The following is a 26,184-nucleotide window of genomic DNA, read 5'->3' as shown; positions in this document are numbered from 1 at the left end:
TGCATTTGAGCCATCATTTGATGAAATTTAGCCTCTAAGATCCAAAACAGAATATTTTGTTATTGGATCTTGTTAACAATAACCTTGATAGCTTTTACGCACGCAGTAACAATTTAACCATTTTAACAGTCCGCCTATTGGTAATTAATTCTAATTGAAAACAACTGTTTTTAATTATACATAGTAGAGCCGACTGTTATAATAAGACGCATGGGCTATTGTGACAAAATAAGTAATTCCACTGGACAGAATTATTAATAGACTTATTAGACTGCACTTTAAGGCCTATTATAACATTACCTGCGGCAGCTCGGCGGCGGCCTCCTCGTCTCGCAGCAGCTGATGCAGGTGGTCGCGGGCGTCATCTCTCTTGCTGTCTGGGAGGAACTGCAGATGGTGGAAGCGGGGATCTAACTGACAGGCAATGATGGGAATTGACTCTGCCAGGCCATCGGACTCGAGTTTGAAGCGAGTTACCAGTTGTTTTTTCACAGTGGTTTTGAAGAGGCGGATCGCACCCAGGTCCTCTTTCTTGACAAAGGGTTTTGTTGACGGTGTTGAAAATTGCGGGATAGATGAAGGACAGGCCAACATGCAACTCGCCACACATCCGTTTGGTAGCCTTTGCAAGGGGAGATAACACAGGAATGAGTTGCTCTATCAGCTCCCAATGTGACGCTCGCACCGTGAGGGCCTTGGCTTGGCTTTGTCACGGACTCATCTGCCAGGACAGCCTGGACGGGGATCATTTGCTCGTGTAAGCGTTCAAGCATCATGAAAGTGGAGTTCCACCTAACCGCACAGTCATTTGAGTTTTTTTTTTTTTTTTTTTCATTTTGAGGTCATGCTGTTTTGCCTTCAGAGCGCAAGTTGCCGTCGATGAGTGGCGAAAATGACTCACGACGCGTTTGGCCAGATCCACGGACTTGGCGATTTCAGGTAGGACTAATCAGCTTTTATTGCCAACTGTAGAGTGTGCCCTGGACATCCGAGGTCTGTTGGCGACAGCTCACACATCTCCAAGGCCAGGTTCATATTTGAGGCATTATCATCATGATTATCATGCACCGTACAAAACGCCTGTATGTCGGTATTTGGCATACACATTTTTTTAATCAAGAAAGAAAAGTGCTAAATTGAACTGGCAAGACCTTTTGGGCAAGTAGATCATGACCTGAACTTGCCAGAGCTGAAATATGTGACAATCGTGTAGACAATCCCATAATGTCAGTGTCCGTATGTAAATCGTTGCAGTTTGTTTATTATCAGAGTTCAACCTGGCGGTGTTTAGGCCACGACCTCCTTTTTAAAGTCCACAAGATGGTCACAAACTTCTGCAGGTCACCAATTTCACCATAACACCGCCATGCTGGAGTGAGCGAGTGTGAGTGAACGAGTGGCTGAGTGTAGGAGTTGGCAAGAAAATCGATGCTCTTGCCAAAACGAGGGGTTGCAAAGAACTTGGCCCCTGGAAGAAAGGGGTGGTCAACCATATGTATTGGTGTGGCTCCTCATCATCATCATCTGGGCGAGTGATTGTAGCCAAATGGAAGTCAGTGGCAAATCATGTGCAGGATGTTCACTAGCACGACAATGAGGACTTTCCAGAATGCCTGCATTTGCCTCTTGTGGGTGACCAGGCCAGACAGTGGCTCAAACCAAGTATGTCCCAAATGATTTGAATTTCCCAGCAATAGCCTCCAACATCACCATTAGTGAATATGTGAACTGGACCACTGAAGATGGTTGCACTGCACTCTTGCTGGCTGTGGGTAACCGCCATCATGAGGTTGTCAAACTCCTCCTGAAGGCAGGCGGCAACATTAACCTCAAAGACAAAACAGGATTGTCTCCGCTCCACATGGGTAAGATTCAGGTCCGCAGATATAAAAAAGTGTGATTGTTATTTTTAGGATTGCTCTCATTATGTCAATGTGTGCTCATAGGCGTCATAGTTGACAACCTGGACATGGTCAAGCTGCTTATTGAGAAAGGGGCAGATGTCAAAGCAACAGATGCCAAGTCCCGGTCTTCTCTTCATTACGCTGCAGAAAAGGTAAATAAATACAAGTGTACAGACTAGTACAGCATGGCCCTATATCCTGTGTGACCTACAACTCTGCATCATTTGGTTAACAACTCTGCATCATTTAGTTGGGGACAACCTGGAAGGACTACTGGTGGTCCCCGGACTACTGGTTGAGAACCACTGCTCTAGCATATAGTGTGTGTGTTTAAATGTGCAGTACTTTTCTTTTTTAAAGCACACTCCTAATACTCCTATGTGTCTCTTACAGGTTAGGCAGCAGGAACAGAGAGGGGTCCACTCCAGCTGTCAAGAGGTTGGGGAGCCATTGGGCTGCATTTCCTGAGTTTTTGGCAGCAACATTCTGCAACGCCTGGAGCTCACTGGATCCAAAGAGCCCCTTAGTCTTGTGTTGCTGTTTTCTTCTGGTATCCTATCTATACTGGATCAGTGGTGACAGGAGGCTGGGTTCTGTTAGACACGTGTCCCAGGAGTCCCTGGTCACGATCGCTCCTGCGGCCATCAAAATGTGCAATGGACGTCTGTGAAAGAGAGCGGATACAGCGCCGTCAGTGAAATGTAAAAAAAGTTCTACTTCATCCTTGCTGAATGCCAGAGGCAGTGCTTTAAGCACTGAATACGTCCCTTTGCGCATGCGCAGTTCGAGTATTTTATACGAATAACGTCACTTGTGACCCGGGGATGACCCAGAAAAGGCTATATCACCAATGGCTCAGATCTGAGCAAAGTGCAATTGGGAATCATTTCAGCACAGAACTAAAGTAAATTTCTGCTTGTTCTTATTCATCATCAGAGAGCGTTCTACTTACATGTAAACTTCTTTTTTGCAGCCATTGTCCTTCTCCGAGTCCTTTATAATCAATGTCGGCTAACGCTACCCGTTCTTCTTCAAACTAAAATTCAACTCTGTATTTATATCCCAACGGTGTCCGCTGTAGGCGCTGTTATTGGATAATTACGGAGAATTCTCACAACGCTTTGCATTGTGGGCAATTCCTTTGACCAAAGTCAACATCAATGCTGACTTTGGCAAAGGGCACATAAAGGGGCGGGGCGGAGCCCTCACTGACATCCCTCAAGCCCTTGCAGACTTCACATGAACGCGCAGCTAAGTCAGTGAGGGCTCATTGAGTCAGCAAGGGAGTGGATTGGGATTGGGCCTAGATACAAACTGAGGGACAGACATTGTTAGTCATTGGAGTAGCTGCATCACTCAAAATGTATTTTATAATACACACCCTTTTTTAAATAAATGAATTGATGCCATCAATATAGTAAGGGCATTTTATCAGGTATTTGACCAATCTGGGAACTAAATCGTTACCAAGAAATTTCTTCACCAATGTGTTTCTAAAAGGTGTCTAATAACATGTACCAAAAGTTTGAAATTCAACTCCCGTGGGAAATTGAGTTATTAGCCATAATATGTGACCATACCCTTAACATCCTATATTAAGCAAAAAAGTCTAAATTTCATAATTCTTTAAGTAGCATGTGACATATGAAACTAGGGTGTTTTCATGATTCTGAATCCATTCCAAGCATTAGTTTTGCACAAAAAACACTCCTTGGGCTAAATTAGGCCATATCCACTTGACCAAATGTGCTGAGCTCACAACATTATGTAATGCGTCGCAAGCTTGTAGATCTGCCATTTTCACAACTTTTGTGCATCACTAACTATTGTATGATGAAACAGGGCATTTATTTTGGAAAAAAACACACATTTGAAATATGGAGCAACAATGCTAAATGGAATATAGCACATAAGTGAATGTGTTGTACAAACCAACAGGCCCATCTGGTATCCAGGTCTTGCTTTTCAGTCGCTGCTGTAGTATGTCAGTTAATTCTGGCGACAGAGTAGTCCAATTCACAAAAGCCAGCAGGTAGTTCAGCATCTTCTTGTCTACCGTTGTAAATCTAGAACAATTTATCAGTTGAGTGATTAATGCACATCAACGCTCTAGCACCTTTTTCAAAAAAAATTAAGGTTTTCCCACTTTTTTGACGCTTGTACAGTTGTCACAACACCCTCCAAATACATCTCTCTTAGGATCAAGCTGATGAGAGAACCAATTTTATTAGTTTCACTGTGTGTGTGTGTGTGTGTGTGTGTGTGTGTGTGTGTGTGTGTGTGTGTGTGTGTGTGTGTGTGTGTGTGTGTGTGTGTGTACACACACACACACACACACACACACACAACACAATGTTGGGGTAGCAATCATAGTAATGAAACCATTTATAAATTATAACATTTAGTTTATGTAGTACCTACAAGGATTGTGCTTGGCTATACCTGTGTATAATGTCATCATACCCGTTTAATTCTACCTGAAAAGTTAATGTCATGTCTGTAAAAGAAAGTAATATTAAGTCTTGTGTTCACAGTATACCTGGCTGTGCTATACTAGTCACATAGGTGTTTACATTCATGGTTTCCACCACCTGCCAATAGGTGGCAGTGCTAGTTCACAGTGCAATGCCTTGTGTGGGGTCATGACTCAGCCGGAAAGAGAGAGTTTAGAGGGAACCACGTTGTGATTTATTGTTGCCGTGTACCTGTATGTCTCTCCTGCTGTGAAATAATAAAACGTGAACCATCATTTTATACACAAAGATCGTGTGCAAGACTGCAATTGGATCCGAGTGTAATATCTACTTACTCATATCCTTCCATGGAGGCATTTCTATATCCCGTGAAATGGGATTCGTACTGCACACGCAGTTGGATGAACTGTGTGGTTTGCGCATCGGTCCCTGTTGTTCGTACACATAACAGTAAAGTAATTGAATCAGATCTGAGCAAAGTGCAATTCACCCTGGGCAAGACCTACCCTGAAAAGACTATCAGCGGAAGTGGCGGAAGTGTTGCGTGTAAGATAACTACGTCACGCGGTGCGGCTCTGTTTACTAGTCCCCACCCAATGATCATTTCAGCGGGAATACATTTTCGGGAACACAACGCTGCGATTGGTCAAAAAACGTTAACTTCCGGGGGGGATTACACGGCGGAAGTGCCACATTTCGATAGCTTCTCTGCCTTAGGTTGTGACCAGGCTCTTCTTTTTCGCAGTTAAGTGAGCCTGGGACCGAGGCTAAGTGCAATTGGGAATCATTTCAGCACAGAACTAAAGTAAATTTCTGCTTGTTCTTATTCATCATCAGAGAGCGTTCTACTTACATGTAAACTTCTTTTTTGCAGCCATTGTCCTTCTCCGAGTCCATTTGAAATATGGAGCAACAATGCTAAATGGAATATAGCACATAAGTGAATGTGTTGTACAAACCAACAGGCCCATCTGGTATCCAGGTCTTGCTTTTCAGTCGCTGCTGTAGTATGTCAGTTAATTCTGGCGACAGAGTAGTCCAATTCACAAAAGCCAGCAGGTAGTTCAGCATCTTCTTGTCTACCGTTGTAAATCTAGAACAATTTATCAGTTGAGTGATTAATGCACATCAACGCTCTAGCACCTTTTTCACATCAAGGTCCATTATTTATTCTGCATTTGAGCCATCATTTGATGAAATTTAGCCTCTAAGATCCAAAACAGAATATTTTGTTATTGGATCTTGTTAACAATAACCTTGATAGCTTTTACGCACGCAGTAACAATTTAACCATTTTAACAGTCCGCCTATTGGTAATTAATTCTAATTGAAAACAACTGTTTTTAATTATACATAGTAGAGCCGACTGTTATAATAAGACGCATGGGCTATTGTGACAAAATAAGTAATTCCACTGGACAGAATTATTAATAGACTTATTAGACTGCACTTTAAGGCCTATTATAACATTACCTGCGGCAGCTCGGCGGCGGCCTCCTCGTCTCGCAGCAGCTGATGCAGGTGGTCGCGGGCGTCATCTCTCTTGCTGTCTGGGAGGAACTGCAGATGGTGGAAGCGGGGATCTAACTGACAGGCAATGATGGGAATTGACTCTGCCAGGCCATCGGACTCGAGTTTGAAGCGAGTTACCAGTTGTTTTTTCACAGTGGTTTTGAAGAGGCGGATCGCACCCAGGTCCTCTTTCTTGACAAAGGGTTTTGTTGACGGTGTTGAAAATTGCGGGATAGATGAAGGACAGGCCAACATGCAACTCGCCACACATCCGTTTGGTAGCCTTTGCAAGGGGAGATAACACAGGAATGAGTTGCTCTATCAGCTCCCAATGTGATGCTCGCACCGTGAGGGCCTTGGCTTGGCTTTGTCACGGACTCATCTGCCAGGACAGCCTGGACGGGGATCATTTGCTCGTGTAAGCGTTCAAGCATCATGAAAGTGGAGTTCCACCTAACCGCACAGTCATTTGAGTTTTTTTTTTTTTTTTTTTCATTTTGAGGTCATGCTGTTTTGCCTTCAGAGCGCAAGTTGCCGTCGATGAGTGGCGAAAATGACTCACGACGCGTTTGGCCAGATCCACGGACTTGGCGATTTCAGGTAGGACTAATCAGCTTTTATTGCCAACTGTAGAGTGTGCCCTGGACATCCGAGGTCTGTTGGCGACAGCTCACACATCTCCAAGGCCAGGTTCATATTTGAGGCATTATCATCATGATTATCATGCACCGTACAAAACGCCTGTATGTCGGTATTTGGCATACACATTTTTTTAATCAAGAAAGAAAAGTGCTAAATTGAACTGGCAAGACCTTTTGGGCAAGTAGATCATGACCTGAACTTGCCAGAGCTGAAATATGTGACAATCGTGTAGACAATCCCATAATGTCAGTGTCCGTATGTAAATCGTTGCAGTTTGTTTATTATCAGAGTTCAACCTGGCGGTGTTTAGGCCACGACCTCCTTTTTAAAGTCCACAAGATGGTCACAAACTTCTGCAGGTCACCAATTTCACCATAACACCGCCATGCTGGAGTGAGCGAGTGTGAGTGAACGAGTGGCTGAGTGTAGGAGTTGGCAAGAAAATCGATGCTCTTGCCAAAACGAGGGGTTGCAAAGAACTTGGCCCCTGGAAGAAAGGGGTGGTCAACCATATGTATTGGTGTGGCTCCTCATCATCATCATCTGGGCGAGTGATTGTAGCCAAATGGAAGTCAGTGGCAAATCATGTGCAGGATGTTCACTAGCACGACAATGAGGACTTTCCAGAATGCCTGCATTTGCCTCTTGTGGGTGACCAGGCCAGACAGTGGCTCAAACCAAGTATGTCCCAAATGATTTGAATTTCCCAGCAATAGCCTCCAACATCACCATTAGTGAATATGTGAACTGGACCACTGAAGATGGTTGCACTGCACTCTTGCTGGCTGTGGGTAACCGCCATCATGAGGTTGTCAAACTCCTCCTGAAGGCAGGCGGCAACATTAACCTCAAAGACAAAACAGGATTGTCTCCGCTCCACATGGGTAAGATTCAGGTCCGCAGATATAAAAAAGTGTGATTGTTATTTTTAGGATTGCTCTCATTATGTCAATGTGTGCTCATAGGCGTCATAGTTGACAACCTGGACATGGTCAAGCTGCTTATTGAGAAAGGGGCAGATGTCAAAGCAACAGATGCCAAGTCCCGGTCTTCTCTTCATTACGCTGCAGAAAAGGTAAATAAATACAAGTGTACAGACTAGTACAGCATGGCCCTATATCCTGTGTGACCTACAACTCTGCATCATTTGGTTAACAACTCTGCATCATTTAGTTGGGGACAACCTGGAAGGACTACTGGTGGTCCCCGGACTACTGGTTGAGAACCACTGCTCTAGCATATAGTGTGTGTGTTTAAATGTGCAGTACTTTTCTTTTTTAAAGCACACTCCTAATACTCCTATGTGTCTCTTACAGGTTAGGCAGCAGGAACAGAGAGGGGTCCACTCCAGCTGTCAAGAGGTTGGGGAGCCATTGGGCTGCATTTCCTGAGTTTTTGGCAGCAACATTCTGCAACGCCTGGAGCTCACTGGATCCAAAGAGCCCCTTAGTCTTGTGTTGCTGTTTTCTTCTGGTATCCTATCTATACTGGATCAGTGGTGACAGGAGGCTGGGTTCTGTTAGACACGTGTCCCAGGAGTCCCTGGTCACGATCGCTCCTGCGGCCATCAAAATGTGCAATGGACGTCTGTGAAAGAGAGCGGATACAGCGCCGTCAGTGAAATGTAAAAAAAGTTCTACTTCATCCTTGCTGAATGCCAGAGGCAGTGCTTTAAGCACTGAATACGTCCCTTTGCGCATGCGCAGTTCGAGTATTTTATACGAATAACGTCACTTGTGACCCGGGGATGACCCAGAAAAGGCTATATCACCAATGGCTCAGATCTGAGCAAAGTGCAATTGGGAATCATTTCAGCACAGAACTAAAGTAAATTTCTGCTTGTTCTTATTCATCATCAGAGAGCGTTCTACTTACATGTAAACTTCTTTTTTGCAGCCATTGTCCTTCTCCGAGTCCTTTATAATCAATGTCGGCTAACGCTACCCGTTCTTCTTCAAACTAAAATTCAACTCTGTATTTATATCCCAACGGTGTCCGCTGTAGGCGCTGTTATTGGATAATTACGGAGAATTCTCACAACGCTTTGCATTGTGGGCAATTCCTTTGACCAAAGTCAACATCAATGCTGACTTTGGCAAAGGGCACATAAAGGGGCGGGGCGGAGCCCTCACTGACATCCCTCAAGCCCTTGCAGACTTCACATGAACGCGCAGCTAAGTCAGTGAGGGCTCATTGAGTCAGCAAGGGAGTGGATTGGGATTGGGCCTAGATACAAACTGAGGGACAGACATTGTTAGTCATTGGAGTAGCTGCATCACTCAAAATGTATTTTATAATACACACCCTTTTTTAAATAAATGAATTGATGCCATCAATATATTAAGGGCATTTTATCAGGTATTTGACCAATCTGGGAACTAAATCGTTACCAAGAAATTTCTTCACCAATGTGTTTCTAAAAGGTGTCTAATAACATGTACCAAAAGTTTGAAATTCAACTCCCGTGGGAAATTGAGTTATTAGCCATAATATGTGACCATACCCTTAACATCCTATATTAAGCAAAAAAGTCTAAATTTCATAATTCTTTAAGTAGCATGTGACATATGAAACTAGGGTGTTTTCATGATTCTGAATCCATTCCAAGCATTAGTTTTGCACAAAAAACACTCCTTGGGCTAAATTAGGCCATATCCACTTGACCAAATGTGCTGAGCTCACAACATTATGTAATGCGTCGCAAGCTTGTAGATCTGCCATTTTCACAACTTTTGTGCATCACTAACTATTGTATGATGAAACAGGGCATTTATTTTGGAAAAAAACACACATTTGAAATATGGAGCAACAATGCTAAATGGAATATAGCACATAAGTGAATGTGTTGTACAAACCAACAGGCCCATCTGGTATCCAGGTCTTGCTTTTCAGTCGCTGCTGTAGTATGTCAGTTAATTCTGGCGACAGAGTAGTCCAATTCACAAAAGCCAGCAGGTAGTTCAGCATCTTCTTGTCTACCGTTGTAAATCTAGAACAATTTATCAGTTGAGTGATTAATGCACATCAACGCTCTAGCACCTTTTTCAAAAAAAAAATAGGTTTTCCCACTTTTTTGACGCTTGTACAGTTGTCACAACACCCTCCAAATACATCTCTCTTAGGATCAAGCTGATGAGAGAACCAATTGTATTAGTTTCACTGTGTGTGTGTGTGTGTGTGTGTGTGTGTGTGTGTGTGTGTGTGTGTGTGTGTGTGTGTGTGTGTGTGTGTGTGCACACACACACACACACACACACACAACACAATGTTGGGGTAGCAATCATAGTAATGAAACCATTTATAAATTATAACATTTAGTTTATGTAGTACCTACAAGGATTGTGCTTGGCTATACCCGTGTATAATGTCATCATACCTGTTTAATTCTACCTGAAAAGTTAATGTCATGTCTGTAAAAGAAAGTAATATTAAGTCTTGTGTTCACAGTATACCTGGCTGTGCTATACTAGTCACATAGGTGTTTACATTCATGGTTTCCACCACCTGCCAATAGGTGGCAGTGATAGTTCACAGTGCAATGCCTTGTGTGGGGTCATGACTCAGCCGGAAAGAGAGAGTTTAGAGGGAACCACGTTGTGATTTATTGTTGCCGTGTACCTGTATGTCTCTCCTGCTGTGAAATAATAAAACGTGAACCATCATTTTATACACAAAGATCGTGTGCAAGACTGCAATTGGATCCGAGTATAATATCTACTTACTCATATCCTTCCATGGAGGCATTTCTATATCCCGTGAAATGGGATTCGTACTGCACACGCAGTTGGATGAACTGTGTGGTTTGCGCATCGGTCCCTGTTGTTCGTACACATAACAGTAAAGTAATTGAATCAGATCTGAGCAAAGTGCAATTGGGAATCATTTCAGCACAGAACTAAAGTAAATTTCTGCTTGTTCTTATTCATCATCAGAGAGCATTCTACTTACATGTAAACTTCTTTTTTGCAGCCATTGTCCTTCTCCGAGTCCATTTGAAATATGGAGCAACAATGCTAAATGGAATATAGCACATAAGTGAATGTGTTGTACAAACCAACAGGCCCATCTGGTATCCAGGTCTTGCTTTTCAGTCGCTGCTGTAGTATGTCAGTTAATTCTGGCGACAGAGTAGTCCAATTCACAAAAGCCAGCAGGTAGTTCAGCATCTTCTTGTCTACCGTTGTAAATCTAGAACAATTTATCAGTTGAGTGATTAATGCACATCAACGCTCTAGCACCTTTTTCACATCAAGGTCCATTATTTATTCTGCATTTGAGCCATCATTTGATGAAATTTAGCCTCTAAGATCCAAAACAGAATATTTTGTTATTGGATTTTGTTAACAATAACCTTGATAGCTTTTACGCACGCAGTAACAATTTAACCATTTTAACAGTCCGCCTATTGGTAATTAATTCTAATTGAAAACTGTTGTTTTTAATTATACATAGTAGAGCCGACTGTTATAATAAGACGCATGGGCTATTGTGACAAAATAAGTAATTCCACTGGACAGAATTATTAATAGACTTATTAGACTGCACTTTAAGGCCTATTATAACATTACCTGCGGCAGCATGCGGCAGCATGCGGCAGCTCGGCGGCGGCCTCCTCGTCTCGCAGCAGCTGATGCAGGTGGTCGCGGGCGCCATCTCTCTTGCTGTCTGGGAGGAACTGCAGATGGTGGAAGCGGGGATCTAACTGACAGGCAATGATGGGAATTGACTCTGCCAGGCCATCGGACTCGAGTTTGAAGCGAGTTACCAGTTGTTTTTTCACAGTGGTTTTGAAGAGGCGGATCGCACCCAGGTCCTCTTTCTTGACAAAGGGTTTTGTTGACGGTGTTGAAAATTGCGGGATAGATGAAGGACAGGCCAACATGCAACTCGCCACACATCCGTTTGGTAGCCTTTGCAAGGGGAGATAACACAGGAATGAGTTGCTCTATCAGCTCCCAATGTGACGCTCGCACCGTGAGGGCCTTGGCTTGGCTTTGTCACGGACTCATCTGCCAGGACAGCCTGGACGGGGATCATTTGCTCGTGTAAGCGTTCAAGCATCATGAAAGTGGAGTTCCACCTAACCGCACAGTCATTTGAGTTTTTTTCTTTCTTATTTTGAGGTCATGCTGTTTTGCCTTCAGAGCGCAAGTTGCCGTCGATGAGTGGCGAAAATAACTCACGACGCGTTTGGCCAGATCCACGGACTTGGCGATTTCAGGTAGGACTAATCAGCTTTTATTGCCAACTGTAGAGTGTGCCCTGGACATCCGAGGTCTGTTGGCGACAGCTCACACATCTCCAAGGCCAGGTTCATATTTGAGGCATTATCATCATGATTATCATGCACCGTACAAAACGCCTGTATGTCGGTATTTGGCATACACATTTTTTTAATCAAGAAAGAAAAGTGCTAAATTGAACTGGCAAGACCTTTTGGGCAAGTAGATCATGACCTGAACTTGCCACAGCTGAAATATGTGACAATCGTGTAGACAATCCCATAATGTCAGTGTCCGTATGTAAATCGTTGCAGTTTGTTTATTATCAGAGTTCAACCTGGCGGTGTTTAGGCCACGACCTCCTTTTTAAAGTCCACAAGATGGTCACAAACTTCTGCAGGTCACCAATTTCACCATAACACCGCCATGCTGGAGTGAGCGAGTGTGAGTGAACGAGTGGCTGAGTGTAGGAGTTGGCAAGAAAATCGATGCTCTTGCAAAAACGAGGGGTTGCAAAGAACTTGGCCCCTGGAAGAAAGGGGTGGTCAACCATATGTATTGGTGTGGCTCCTCATCATCATCTGGGCGAGTGATTGTAGCCAAATGGAAGTCAGTGGCAAATCATGTGCAGGATGTTCACTAGCACGACAATGAGGACTTTCCAGAATGCCTGCATTTGCCTCTTGTGGGTGACCAGGCCAGACAGTGGCTCAAACCAAGTATGTCCCAAATGATTTGAATTTCCCAGCAATAGCCTCCAACATCACCATTAGTGAATATGTGAACTGGACCACTGAAGATGGTTGCACTGCACTCTTGCTGGCTGTGGGTAACCGCCATCATGAGGTTGTCAAACTCCTCCTGAAGGCAGGCGGCAACATTAACCTCAAAGACAAAACAGGATTGTCTCCGCTCCACATGGGTAAGATTCAGGTCCGCAGATATAAAAAAGTGTGATTGTTATTTTTAGGATTGCTCTCATTATGTCAATGTGTGCTCATAGGCGTCATAGTTGACAACCTGGACATGGTCAAGCTGCTTATTGAGAAAGGGGCAGATGTCAAAGCAACCGATGCCAAGTCCCGGTCTTCTCTTCATTACGCTGCAGAAATGGTAAATAAATACAAGTGTACAGACTAGTACAGCATGGCCCTATATCCTGTGTGACCTACACAAGCCAACTTGATATTAAACCCAGTAAGTTGAGGAACAGCTTTACAAATATAGCTTTTGTCCTAGCACAGTGGTTTTTCATATCAACGTCCATTATTTATTTGGCATTTGAGCCACGGCGACCATTTGATGAGATTTAGCCTCTCAGACCCAAAACATTTGCCCACAATTCCATCTGTATTGAAGTGGTACTATAGGAGAGATGACAGGCAAAATAACAATTCTTCTACATTCTCTAATTGCATATTACTAAATTAAGTAATACAGATGTTTAAAAATAGGCTAATTTAACCCTTGAGAACATAAAATGAAACCAAATGGACCCATAAGGGTCCATTTGGTTTCATTTCACACTCTCAAGAGTTAGATACAGTATAAGTTCCATTTGGTTACCAACTCTCCATCATTTACCTGGAGACCAACTGATCTGGAATCTCCTCAAGGATCACTGGTGGTTCATCAGACCACTGGTTGAGAACAACTGTCCTATAGCAGAATAGTGTATGGTGTAGCCACACAAATGACCCCATCATCTGTACTCAATGGAATCTATTGCTACAATTCAGATAAATCTATTCACTTGGATATTATCCAAATTGTCTCTCTCTTCAGGGATTCTGTGGACTTGTTGAAATCCTGGCACCACTGTGTTATTTAAATCGCTGTGACACAAAGGAGAAGACGGCCTTGTATCTGGTAGCAGAGAATGGTCATGACCATTGCGTGGGAAGTATTAGCTGAAGCAGGTACTAGTTATTAGCTTATATATATATAGAGTATTTATTTACATAAAGATGAATTAAAGAATGAATATACGAATGTTTTACAGAATGCAGAATCAAACTCAAAAGAAAACCTAACAAACAGACACAAATGAACACTACAGCTAGAAAGGAACGAGTCCTTTCCGAAGGGACAAACTATATCAAAATAGTATGGCAAAAGTCCACAGTCAGTGTGGCGGCTGGGAGAGAGAGGATTCCGGCCTGTCTCCCCCCCGCCTTCCAGGAGCAGACTGACTGATATAGTAGGTGAGTAGGGAGAGCCATGATCAGGAGCACGCCCACTCTAGACCGACAGCCAGTCAGGGCCGATCACTCCCTGACAGACGGGCCAGCTTCTCTAGGTGTAGATCATCAATCAGTCCACCTGCGGAGGATTAGGGAAAACACACCCAGGCAACCACTCCCCCCACCTGGTACTGTGTAGTAGCCAATAATAATGTGAGAACTCTAGTAAATATAACTATATAAATAGGCCCATACGAAGGCTATTCATAATATCTCACAACAATAACATAATATGATCCCCGATCATCACACCCCCCAAACCAGAGGAAGGTTATGGGACATACAGAACTTTCCTAACACCATCTCATTTAATATGCTCAGAATTTCCACAAAAAAAACAAAACACACACAGCCCTAAGGCAAGTGAAAAGCAACAGTGGCAAAAGTAGAAAAAACATCAGCGGCCCGCTTAGTACGTCAGAAATATAAGGACTAGCCAGAACTCCCTTCTCATGTATGACCTATGATTAATTTCAAACCACAAAAAACACATTTTTGTTTTCTTTCCGCCAATACCTATAGTTATGGGCACGCAACCCCAGCTGCAAATATAATTTAAAAGAAACCTGTAGAGGAATCTACAACATTACAGATAAGAAGAATACGCAATGACCAATAAAAATAGCTTATATAGCGCTTGAAAAATGCCACAAAAATCACATTGAAAAAAAAACCTGAGCACCTTAAAATCAATTACATAGAGACAATGTAGAACCCATTTTACCTCATTTATTCATGTGTGGACACGTAAATGCTTGGCCAACTTAAGGACAAAGTCGACATATAAAACCAACCCACCTTAGTACGTCAGGCTAACACATAACCCTTCTCATTTTAGAATTAATTTCACCACATATAAAACCAACCCACCTTAGTACGTCAGGCTAACACATAACCCTTCTCATTTTAGAATTAATTTCACCACATATAAAACCAACCCACCTTAGTACGTCAGGCTAACACATAACCCTTCTCATTTTAGAATTAATTTCACCACATATAAAACCAACCCACCTTAGTACGTCAGGCTAACACATAACCCTTCTCATTTTAGAATTAATTTTACAACGAACGAAACCTGTTCAGATCGGTCCGTAAGGTTATCAAATAAATAACCTGTCTCACGTTAGAACTACTGTTTCAAAATACTAACAGGCCAGCATTCCACACAATGAATAAACTACAGAACCTCTGAAACACTACTTTATAGCCCAATCCTTCCGGAGCGCAAAAGAAAGGATGTTTTAACGAGTTGGTTGAACACAACCACTGAAAAAGGGAGAAAAAAAAAAAACAACAACAAACAAATGCAATCTCTCCCCTGTCAAGTGCGTCGCCCCTCCAACGGCACAGTTGACAGGAGCTAACCAGAAAAAGGGGAATAGGCCTATCGAAACAAAAAAAATATGGATACAATTTCACGAGACCTTACAAAACATTACTAACGAAAAAATAAGCAAATGCACATCAGTGTAGCCTCCCATGCAGCCGTACAAGGCACGTCGCTAGCAAACGAGCCGTGTCAAAAACAAGAGCAGCTACACCGCCGAATCAAAATGAGCTTTAAGCAGGCTCCCCAGAGCTCTGATTATTTTTACGTACGAGCGTAGGGCAAGAAGCAATCAAATGCCCTTTTTCGTGGCAATAATAACATTCCCGTGCCCCCCCAGATCCCTTGTCATTACCAGAATAATGTGAAACACTTTTTGCCGACACTTGCTTGTCACACTGCTTAGCCTTAGCTGCTCTCCCCGCACCAGGGCCAAAATCACGGCCCGGAGAGACAACTGAACGGTGTGTCAACTCAAACTCATCTGCACAAACGGACGCTTCTGCAATAGAGTTGACTTTACGTTCGTTTAGATAAATCACAATGCTCTCTGGTAGGCAACACTTGAATTCCTCAAGTAAAATCATTTCACCCAACTGCTCGAAAGTAGTCACATTGCTTGCTTTGCACCATTTTTTGAAGAGTGTCACTTTCTCACGTGCACATTCGACATATGATTGAGTAAGAGCTTTATCAGCGGATCTAAAATGTTGCCTGTATGCTTCAGGTATGAGCTCAAATCCGCTAAGTATAGCTGCTTTAACGATATCATACTCCAAGCTCTCCTGCACAGAGAGGTTGGCGCAGATGTCTTGGGCTTTTCCAACCAATTTGCTTTGAACCAACAGGGCCCACATTTCTTTTGGCCACTTAACCGTTTTAGCCATCCGCTCAAAAGCACAGAAAAATGAATCAATCTCACCTTCTTTGAAACTAGGCACCAGAGCGATCTGCTTGCTTACGTCGAATGTCGACTCTCCTCTGGAACCGTGACCAGACGAACCTCTTGGTGCCATGTCACCAAGTTGTGGGGGGGCAGCCGCCGCCGCTGACGACGACGACAGGTCAGGGTAGGCCCGGCCTAAGCGAATTATCTCGAGCTCCCGTTCCTGCTGGGCCAATTTGCATTGCTCGGTACGCAGCTCAGTCAATTTGATTTCAAGATCCATTTCGCGAAGGCGTATGGCCCCCCTTATGTCCTGAGGACTCCCCCCCTCTACTTGCGAGTCGAGGTGCGAGCTCTGGGGCCGTGCCTCCCCAGAACCCCCGAGGCCCGCCGCTGAGGACAGACCAGGCTCCCCTTTGTCCGCCCCAACTAAGGCGTCGGTCACACCGACTTTATCTGCTCCTGATGCCATAGTGATAATGCCGCGTGATAACAGCTGCTGTGACACAGCCGAGAAAATTGCGTCTTTTTTCCTGGTACCTTCAGGCAAGGGAACGTTGTACTGTTTAGCAACTGCCCACAACTCCCAGTATGTACACTGTTCAAGTTGTTCAAAAGTCAAGACATCCACAGCAGCAGCACTCTGAAAATCAGAGTCCATACTATACCGCCACCAAGCTCTTACTCAAGTGATGCAAGCAACGCGATTTACTTACTGAACTCTCCTCTCTGCACCACCAGTTACCAACAAAAAAAAACAACAAAAACCAATTGAACTGACTTAACACTGTTTTTGTTCGGACGAGCCCCCAATTTGTTACGACCCAATGTGTCTAGGGGTAATTAAGTGTAACATTTAATGGATCGACAGGAAACCAGCTTCAGAATGCGAGTATTTATTTACATAAAGATGAATTAAAGAATGAATATACGAATGTTTTACAGAATGCAGAATCAAACTCAAAAGAAAACCTAACAAACAGACACAAATGAACACTACAGCTAGAAAGGAACGAGTCCTTTCCGAAGGGACAAACTATATCAAAATAGTATGGCAAAAGTCCACAGTCAGTGTGGCGGCTGGGAGAGAGAGGATTCCGGCCTGTCTCCCCCCCGCCTTCCAGGAGCAGACTGACTGATATAGTAGGTGAGTAGGGAGAGCCATGATCAGGAGCACGCCCACTCTAGACCGACAGCCAGTCAGGGCCGATCACTCCCTGACAGACGGGCCAGCTTCTCTAGGTGTAGATCATCAATCAGTCCACCTGCGGAGGATTAGGGAAAACACACCCAGGCAACCACTCCCCCCACCTGGTACTGTGTAGTAGCCAATAATAATGTGAGAACTCTAGTAAATATAACTATATAAATAGGCCCATACGAAGGCTATTCATAATATCTCACAACAATAACATAATATGATCCCCGATCATCACATGACCAACGTTTTGTTTGTTTTTATGTATATTTTTTAAAGATCAACCGTCCCCTCCCTCCCCCAGGATACTGTGCCAAATATGGGACCTACAGCGTAATGGATCTTCGTGCCAACAAGATGATTGACATTCAACTGATTCAGGTAAAGGTTTACTGTTACAATGTACAATACCCTGAAGAAGGCAACTTGTTTGTCGAAACGTTGGTAACCCAATGAAAAGTATTTTTAGCATCGTGACTACGAGCTGTGCGACCTATTCTATTTTAAACATGTACATGCATAACATTTTTCATCTGTCATTACAGTTGGAAAGTAATTTGTCATTTTGTATTTGATTTGTAATTTCAGAGCAATGAGGTTGGAAATAGCGCACGGATGGAGAAGGAGGGTCTTATAAGGAGTCTTGACCACCTGAAAAAGAATGGGATGAGCACTATTAAAAGAATCGTTACTGACAGGCATTCAGGAGTTCAGAAGTTCCTCAAATCGAAGCCCGAGATAGACCACCGCTTCGATCCATGGCACATGGGAAAAGGTATCCATAATTAGCTTATATTTATCAAATTTCTCATGCCCCTGGCAGGTAAATAAAACTTCCCGGGCAAGTACAGTTTGCTTTGCTTTCAGGTTGTGCTTTTTTTTTAAGAGGGGATGCAACTGTCTGTAAACACAACACAAGTCTTCTGGTCTGTACAATGTAAAATGAGAGCACTGTTTTTTTTAACTGTTGCTATACATGTTAAAATAAGCGTACCCATAGTCATATTCTTAGCTAGTATGTCGGTATTTGGCATACAAATTTCTTTAATCAAGAAAGAAAAGTGCTAAATTGAACTGGCAAGACCTTTTAGGCAAGTAGATCATGACCTGAACTTGCCACAGCTGAAATATGTGACAATCGTGTAGACAATCCCATAATGTCAGTGTCTGTATGTAAATCGTTGCAGTTTGTTTATTATCAGAGTTCAACCTAGCGGTGTTTAGGCCACGACCTCCTTTTTAAAGTCCACAAGATGGTCACAAACTTCTGCAAGTCACCAATTTCACCATAACACCGCCATGCTGGAGTGAGCGAGTGTGAGTGAACGAGTGGCTGACATTTGGGGTATTGGAATTTGGCCTTATTGTCACCCTGTTCTGTATTTTATGTGTAGGAGTTGGCAAGAAAATCGATGCTCTTGCAAAAACGAGGGGTTGCAAAGAACTTGGCCCCTGGAAGAAAGGGGTGGTCAACCATATGTATTGGTGTGGCTCCTCATCATCATCTGGGCGAGAGATTGTAGCCAAATGGAAGTCAGTGGCAAATCATGTGCAGGATGTTCACTCGCACGACAATGAGGACTTTCCAGAATGCCTGCATTTGCCTCTTGTGGGTGACCAGGCCAGACAGTGGCTCAAACCAAGTATGTCCCAAATGATTTGAATTTCCCAGCAATAGCCTCCAACAGCACCATTAGTGAATATGTGAACTGGACCACTGAAGATGGTTGCACTGCACTCTTGCTGGCTGTGGGTAACCGCCATCATGAGGTTGTCAAACTCCTCCTGAAGGCAGGCGGCAACATTAACCTCAAAGACAAAACAGGATTGTCTCCGCTCCACATGGGTAAGATTCAGGTCCGCAGATATAAAAAAGTGTGATTGTTATTTTTAGGATTGCTCTCATTATGTCAATGTGTGCTCATAGGCGTCATAGTTGACAACCTGGACATGGTCAAGCTGCTTATTGAGAAAGGGGCAGATGTCAAAGCAACAGATGCCAAGTCCCGGTCTTCTCTTCATTACGCTGCAGAAAAGGTAAATAAATACAAGTGTACAGACTAGTACAGCATGGCCCTATATCCTGTGTGACCTACACAAGCCAACTTGATATTAAACCCAGTAAGTTGAGGAACAGCTTTACAAATATAGCTTTTGTCCTAGCACAGCAAGAACTTGTCCCCTGGAAGAAAGGGGTGGTCAACCATATGTATTGGTGTGGCTCCTCATCATCATCTGGGCGAGTGATTGTAGCCAAATGGAAGTCAGTGGCAAATCATGTGCAGGATGTTCACTCGCACGACAATGAGGACTTTCCAGAATGCCTGCATTTGCCTCTTGTGGGTGACCAGGCCAGACAGTGGCTCAAACCAAGTATGTCCCAAATTATTTGAATTTCCCAGCAATAGCCTCCAACAGCACCATTAGTGAATATGTGAACTGGACCACTGAAGATGGTTGCACTGCACTCTTGCTGGCTGTGGGTAACCGCCATCATGAGGTTGTCAAACTCCTCCTGAAGGCAGGCTGCAACATTAACCTCAAAGACAAAACAGGATTGTCTCCGCTCCACATGGGTAAGATTCAGGTCCGCAGATATAAAAAAGTGTGATTGTTATTTTTAGGATTGCTCTCATTATGTCAATGTGTGCTCATAAGCGTCATAGTTGACAACCTGGACATGGTCAAGCTGCTTATTGAGAAAGGGGCAGATGTCAAAGCAACCGATGCCAAGTCCCGGTCTTCTCTTCATTACGCTGCAGAAAAGGTAAATAAATACAAGTGTACAGACTAGTACAGCATGGCCCTATATCCTGTGTGACCTACACAAGCCAACTTGATATTAAACCCAGTAAGTTGAGGAACAGCTTTACAAATATAGCTTTTGTCCTAGCACAGTGGTTTTTCATATCAACGTCCATTATTTATTTGGCATTTGAGCCACGGTGACCTTTTGATGAGATTTAGCCTCTCAGACCCAAAACATTTGCCCACAATTCCATCTGTATTGAAGTGGTACTATAGGAGAGATGACAGGCAGAATAACAATTCTTCTACATTCTCTAATTGCATATTACTAAATTAAGTAATACAGATGTTTAAAAATAGGCTAATTTAACCCTTGAGAACATAAAATGAAACCAAATGGACCCATAAGGGTCCATTTGGTTTCATTTCACACTCTCAAGAGTTAGATACAGTATAAGTTCCATTTGGTTACCAACTCTCCATCATTTACCTGGAGACCAACTGATCTGGAATCTCCTCAAGGATCACTGGTGGTTCATCAGACCACTGGTTGAGAACAACTGTCCTATAGCAGAATAGTGTATAGTGTAGCCACACAAATGACCCCATCATCTGTACTCAATGGAATCTATTGCTACAATTCAGATAAATCTATTCACTTGGATATTATCCAAATTGTCTCTCTTCAGGGATTCTGTGGACTTGTTGAAATCCTGGCACCACTGTGTTATTTAAATCGCTGTGACACAAAGGAGAAGACGGCCTTGTATCTGGCAGCAGAGAATGGTCATGACCATTGCGTGGGAAGTATTAGCTGAAGCAGGTACTAGTTATTAGCTTTTATATATATATATATATATATATATATATATATATATATATACACGTACGTACACACACACACACACACATTATAAGCATATTTGTTTAAAATGTAGGTTAAGTGATATTTATTTTATGAGGGTTTTTTTTTGCTAAATGCCTAAATTGTAAATTGTATTATAGTGACCAACGTTTTGTTTGTTTTTATGTATATTTTTTAAAGATCAACCGTCCCCTCCCTCCCCCAGGATACTGTGCCAAATATGGGACCTACAGCGTAATGGATCTTCGTGCCAACAAGATGATTGACATTCAACTGATTCAGGTAAAGGTTTACTGTTACAATGTACAATACCCTGAAGAAGGCAACTTGTTTGTCGAAACGTTGGTAACCCAATGAAAAGTATTTTTAGCATCGTGACTACGAGCTGTGCGACCTATTCTATTTTAAACATGTACATGCATAACATTTTTCATCTGTCATTACAGTTGGAAAGTAATTTGTCATTTTGTATTTGATTTGTAATTTCAGAGCAATGAGGTTGGAAATAGCGCACGGATGGAGAAGGAGGGTCTTATAAGGAGTCTTGACCACCTGAAAAAGAATGGGATGAGCACTATTAAAATAATCGTTACTGACAGGCATTCAGGAGTTCAGAAGTTCCTCAAATCGAAGCCCGAGATAGACCACCGCTTCGATCCATGGCACATGGGAAAAGGTATCCATAATTAGCTTATATTTATCAAATTTCTCATGCCCCTGGCAGGTAAATAAAACTTCCCGGGCAAGTACAGTTTGCTTTGCTTTCAGGTTGTGCTTTTTTTAGAGGGGATGCAACTGTCTGTAAACGCAACACAAGTCTTCTGGTCTGTACAATGTAAAATGAGAGCACTGTGTTTTTTTTTAACTGTTGCTATACATGTTAAAATAAGCGTACCCATAGTCATATTCTTAGCTAGTATGTCGGTATTTGGCATACAACTTTTTTTAATCAAGAAAGAAAAGTGCTAAATTGAACTGCCAAGACCTTTTGGGCAAGTAGATCATGACCTGAACTTGCCACAGCTGAAATATGTGACAATCGTGTAGACAATCCCATAATGTCAGTGTCCGTATGTAAATCGTTGCAGTTTGTTTATTATCAGAGTTCAACCTAGCGGTGTTTAGGCCACGACCTCCTTTTTAAAGTCCACAAGATGGTCACAAACTTCTGCAGGTCACCAATTTCACCATAACGCCGCCATGCTCGAGTGAGTGAACGAGTGGCTGACATTTGGGGTATTGGAATTTGGCCTTATTGTCACCCTGTTCTGTATTTTATGTGTAGGAGTTGGCAAGAAAATCGATGCTCTTGCAAAAACGAGGGGTTGCAAAGAACTTGGCCCCTGGAAGAAAGGGGTGGTCAACCATATGTATTGGTGTGGCTCCTCATCATCATCTGGGCGAGTGATTGTAGCCAAATGGAAGTCGGTGGCAAATCATGTGCAGGATGTTCACTCGCACGACAATGAGGACTTTCCAGAATGCCTGCATTTGCCTCTTGTGGGTGACCAGGCCAGACAGTGGCTCAAACCAAGTATGTCCCAAATGATTTGAATTTCCCAGCAATAGCCTCCAACAGCACCATTAGTGAATATGTGAACTGGACCACTGAAGATGGTTGCACTGCACTCTTGCTGGCTGTGGGTAACCGCCATCATGAGGTTGTCAAACTCCTCCTGAAGGCAGGCGGCAACATTAACCTCAAAGACAAAACAGGATTGTCTCCGCTCCACATGGGTAAGATTCAGGTCCGCAGATATAAAAAAGTGTGATTGTTATTTTTAGGATTGCTCTCATTATGTCAATGTGTGCTCATAGGCGTCATAGTTGACAACCTGGACATGGTCAAGCTGCTTATTGAGAAAGGGGCAGATGTCAAAGCAACAGATGCCAAGTCCCGGTCTTCTCTTCATTACGCTGCAGAAAATGTAAATAAATATAATAATATAATAATATGCCAGGTGGGGAGTGTGATGGAACATGTTCCTTATTTTACTTTCTGCCACTTGGGGGCATAGTTGTTCCATTTTTCCTTAGTTAGTTCCTCCCTGTCTCCAGGGGGCGCTGTTTTCTTTTTTTTCTACTTCTGTTGCTTGGCCTCTAATGTTACAGGAAGTGTCCTAGACTTCCTTTTTCACTGTGTAAACTCCAAGAAAGATCATTGCTGAGTCTGTAGAATGATCCAAAGCCATCAGTCTGTTTCAAACCTTTTGAGTGGCAAAATATGTAAGTGGGCAATTATATAACATTGTGACAATGCATATTGGTATATATTGTGAGATATTTTCTACTCTTGCATGTTATGTTTGATGTATGGCATTGCAGTGTAGTGGTGGTAGTTTCGGCTTTGAGGCCATGTGGGATGTTCATCTACTACAAATAACTACTTCCATTTCTCCCATGTATTCCTTACCTCGTTGTATGCGTACAGGAGATACTTTGTTGTTAGTTCACAATTGTGTGACATTGGCAATATTTTCTTTGTATTCCCTGTATTAATTGTGCCTTCTGTTTCTGTATTTTGTGTTTCAGTTTTACACTTTCTTGTATAATAAACTACTCCTGTGCAACATCCGCCTGTTCTTTGGAGGACTTTAAACATGGCAAGAGAGAGTTTAGCTGGCTGTGAAGCCCAATCCCCATTTACATTGGGTGTAGCAGCACATCATAGTTGACAACCTGGACATGGTCAAGCTGCTTATTGAGAAAGGGGCAGATGTCAAAGCAACAGATGCCAAGTCCCGGTCTTCTCTTCATTACGCTGCAGAAAAGGTAAATAAATACAAGTGTACAGACTAGTACAGCATGGCCCTATATCCTGTGTGACCTACACAAGCCAACTTGATATTAAACCCAGTAAGTTGAGGAACAGCTTTACAAATATAGCTTTTGTCCTAGCACAGTGGTTTTTCATATCAACGTCCATTATTTATTTGGCATTTGAGCCACGGTGACCATTTGATGAGATTTAGCCTCTCAGACCCAAAACATTTGCCCACAATTCCATCTGTATTGAAGTGGTACTATAGGAGAGATGACAGGCAGAATAACAATTCTTCTACATTCTCTAATTGCATATTACTAAATTAAGTAATACAGATGTTTAAAAATAGACTAATTTAACCCTTGAGAACATAAAATGAAACCAAATGGACCCATAAGCGTCCATTTGGTTTCATTTCACACTCAAGAGTTAGATACAGTATAAGTTCCATTTGGTTACCAACTCTCCATTTACCTGGAGACCAACTGATCTGGAATCTCCTCAAGGATCACTGGTGGTTCATCAGACCACTGGTTGAGAACAACTGTCCTATAGCAGAATAGTGTATAGTGTAGCCACACAAATGACCCCATCATCTGTACCCAATGGAATCTATTGCTACAATTCAGATAAATCTATTCACTTGGATATTATCCAAATTGTCTCTCTCTTCAGGGATTCTGTGGACTTGTTGAAATCCTGGCACCACTGTGTTATTTAAATCGCTGTGACACAAAGGAGAAGACGGCCTTGTATCTGGCAGCAGAGAATGGTCATGACCATTGCGTGGGAAGTATTAGCTGAAGCAGGTACTAGTTATTAGCTTTTATATATATATATATACACACGTACGTACACACACACTATAAGCATATTTGTTTAAAATGTAGGTTAAGTGATATTTATTTTATGAGGGTTTTTTGTTAAAAGGTTAAAGCTGTATAATCTGATAGTAATCATTGCTATACAGTAGTGTTAGTTCAGTAACAGGAGTATCCCTGTCTCTTTAGACCTTTAGTAAACAGAAAATACATTTTCAAGCTGGGTGCCAATTGTCAGCCAATCAGAAAAGAGTACACATCTCTCACCTTCAATTTTCCCAGTTCCAATTTTGTCTGCTCATCTTTTTGTGTCATCACTGAGTGAATGAGTTCTCTCTGGTATCCCCTTCCTGAAGGTGTATTTTCTGTTTCCCAAAGAGTTGGGGAGATAGGCTACTGTTACTGAACTGTTACTGAACACTCTATAGCAATGATTAACAGCAAACTGTTAGCAGTTTTGTGTTTTTTTAAACATGGGGACGTTTTTCATCCAAAAGCCGATAGAGAGTTGATAGAACTATGCATTCATCCTACCTGATTTCATCAGTGCATACCAATGTGGGACAATCATTCAGATAATGTCAATAATTGACAAAATAATTTGGTGGGCCAGATATCATGGGCCGCCTGTTCCTACCAATGGTCTAATGCCCATATATGGGCATTAAAAAAAAACACCTTTTAGAGGTCTTTTTGTCCCCCCTCCAAATCAGAATGCTTCTATAGAAACCTTTTGCAGACTAGTGGAAAGTGACATTGAACAAGCAATGCACAATAAGCATAACTTTAAAGCACCCACTAATCTTGATAAAACAGAATCTGAGGCTTTTTCTGATCTCCAATCTGATTCTTCAGTCATTAATCGCTCAGCTGATAAAGGCGGTGCTCTGGTTATCCTCAACAAGGCTGACTATATTTCTGAGTGTAAAAGACAGTTACAGGACACCAACTTCTATAGTCGTCTACCAGGTGATCCTACCCTTCAATTCAATACAATTATTTCTGAGGTTTTGTCACGGTTCTCTCTTTCAGGAGAAATAACCGAAAAAGAGTTTGATTTTCTTTTTGTGCAAAATCCCAGCATTCCGGTTTTTTACACCATTCCCAAGAACCCTACACACCCTCCCGGGCGCCCCATAGTATCAGGCATTGGCTCCCTTACCTCCAACACCAACATGTCTACTTTTGTAGATTATTTTATTAGGCCTATAGCCGAAGAGCTCCCTTCTTTTGTAAAGGACACTGGTCAATTAATTGTAATGTTGGAGTCCCTTGCCCCACTACCCTCAGATTGCATATTAGTCACTTTTGATGTGGAAGCGTTATACACAAATGTGCCACATGATGGAGGCATTCATGCCCTTGAGCATTTTCTAGAGTCACGCAGTGCTAATTCCATACCATCAAATCACAGCATTACTGCCCTTGCTGAGTTGGTGCTGACCCATAACTATTTTATGTTTCAGGATGAATTTTTCCTACAGAGGAAAGGTGTGGCTATGGGCTCAAACATGTCTTGCAACTTTGCTAGTCTTTATGTGGGTTACTTGGAAAAAACAAAATCCTCAACAATGT

The 26,184-nt window shown here is 42.6% G+C and overlaps 2 long non-coding RNA genes across 2 annotated transcripts; both read left to right on the top strand.

Moving 5' to 3' along the window:
- The first annotated feature begins 18,014 nt into the window (after positions 1–18,014).
- LOC306931133 lies at positions 18,015–19,974 on the top strand. Its single transcript, XR_013790977.1, has 3 exons — positions 18,015–18,186; positions 18,806–19,257; positions 19,339–19,974. It is a non-coding gene; the product is annotated as an uncharacterized lncRNA (long non-coding RNA).
- A 1,621-nt stretch (positions 19,975–21,595) lies between these two features.
- Positions 21,596–22,945, top strand: LOC306931116. The gene is made up of 3 exons (XR_013790971.1): positions 21,596–21,700; positions 22,310–22,761; positions 22,843–22,945. It is a non-coding gene; the product is annotated as an uncharacterized lncRNA (long non-coding RNA).
- The last annotated feature ends 3,239 nt before the right edge of the window (positions 22,946–26,184 follow it).

The sequence above is a fragment of the Electrona antarctica genome (genome assembly GCF_951216825.1).
Source record: "Electrona antarctica genome assembly, chromosome: 10".
Taxonomy (NCBI): Eukaryota; Metazoa; Chordata; class Actinopteri; order Myctophiformes; family Myctophidae; genus Electrona; species Electrona antarctica.
The sequence above is the reverse complement of the archived record's forward strand: the minus strand, read 5'-3'. Positions and strand labels throughout refer to the sequence as shown.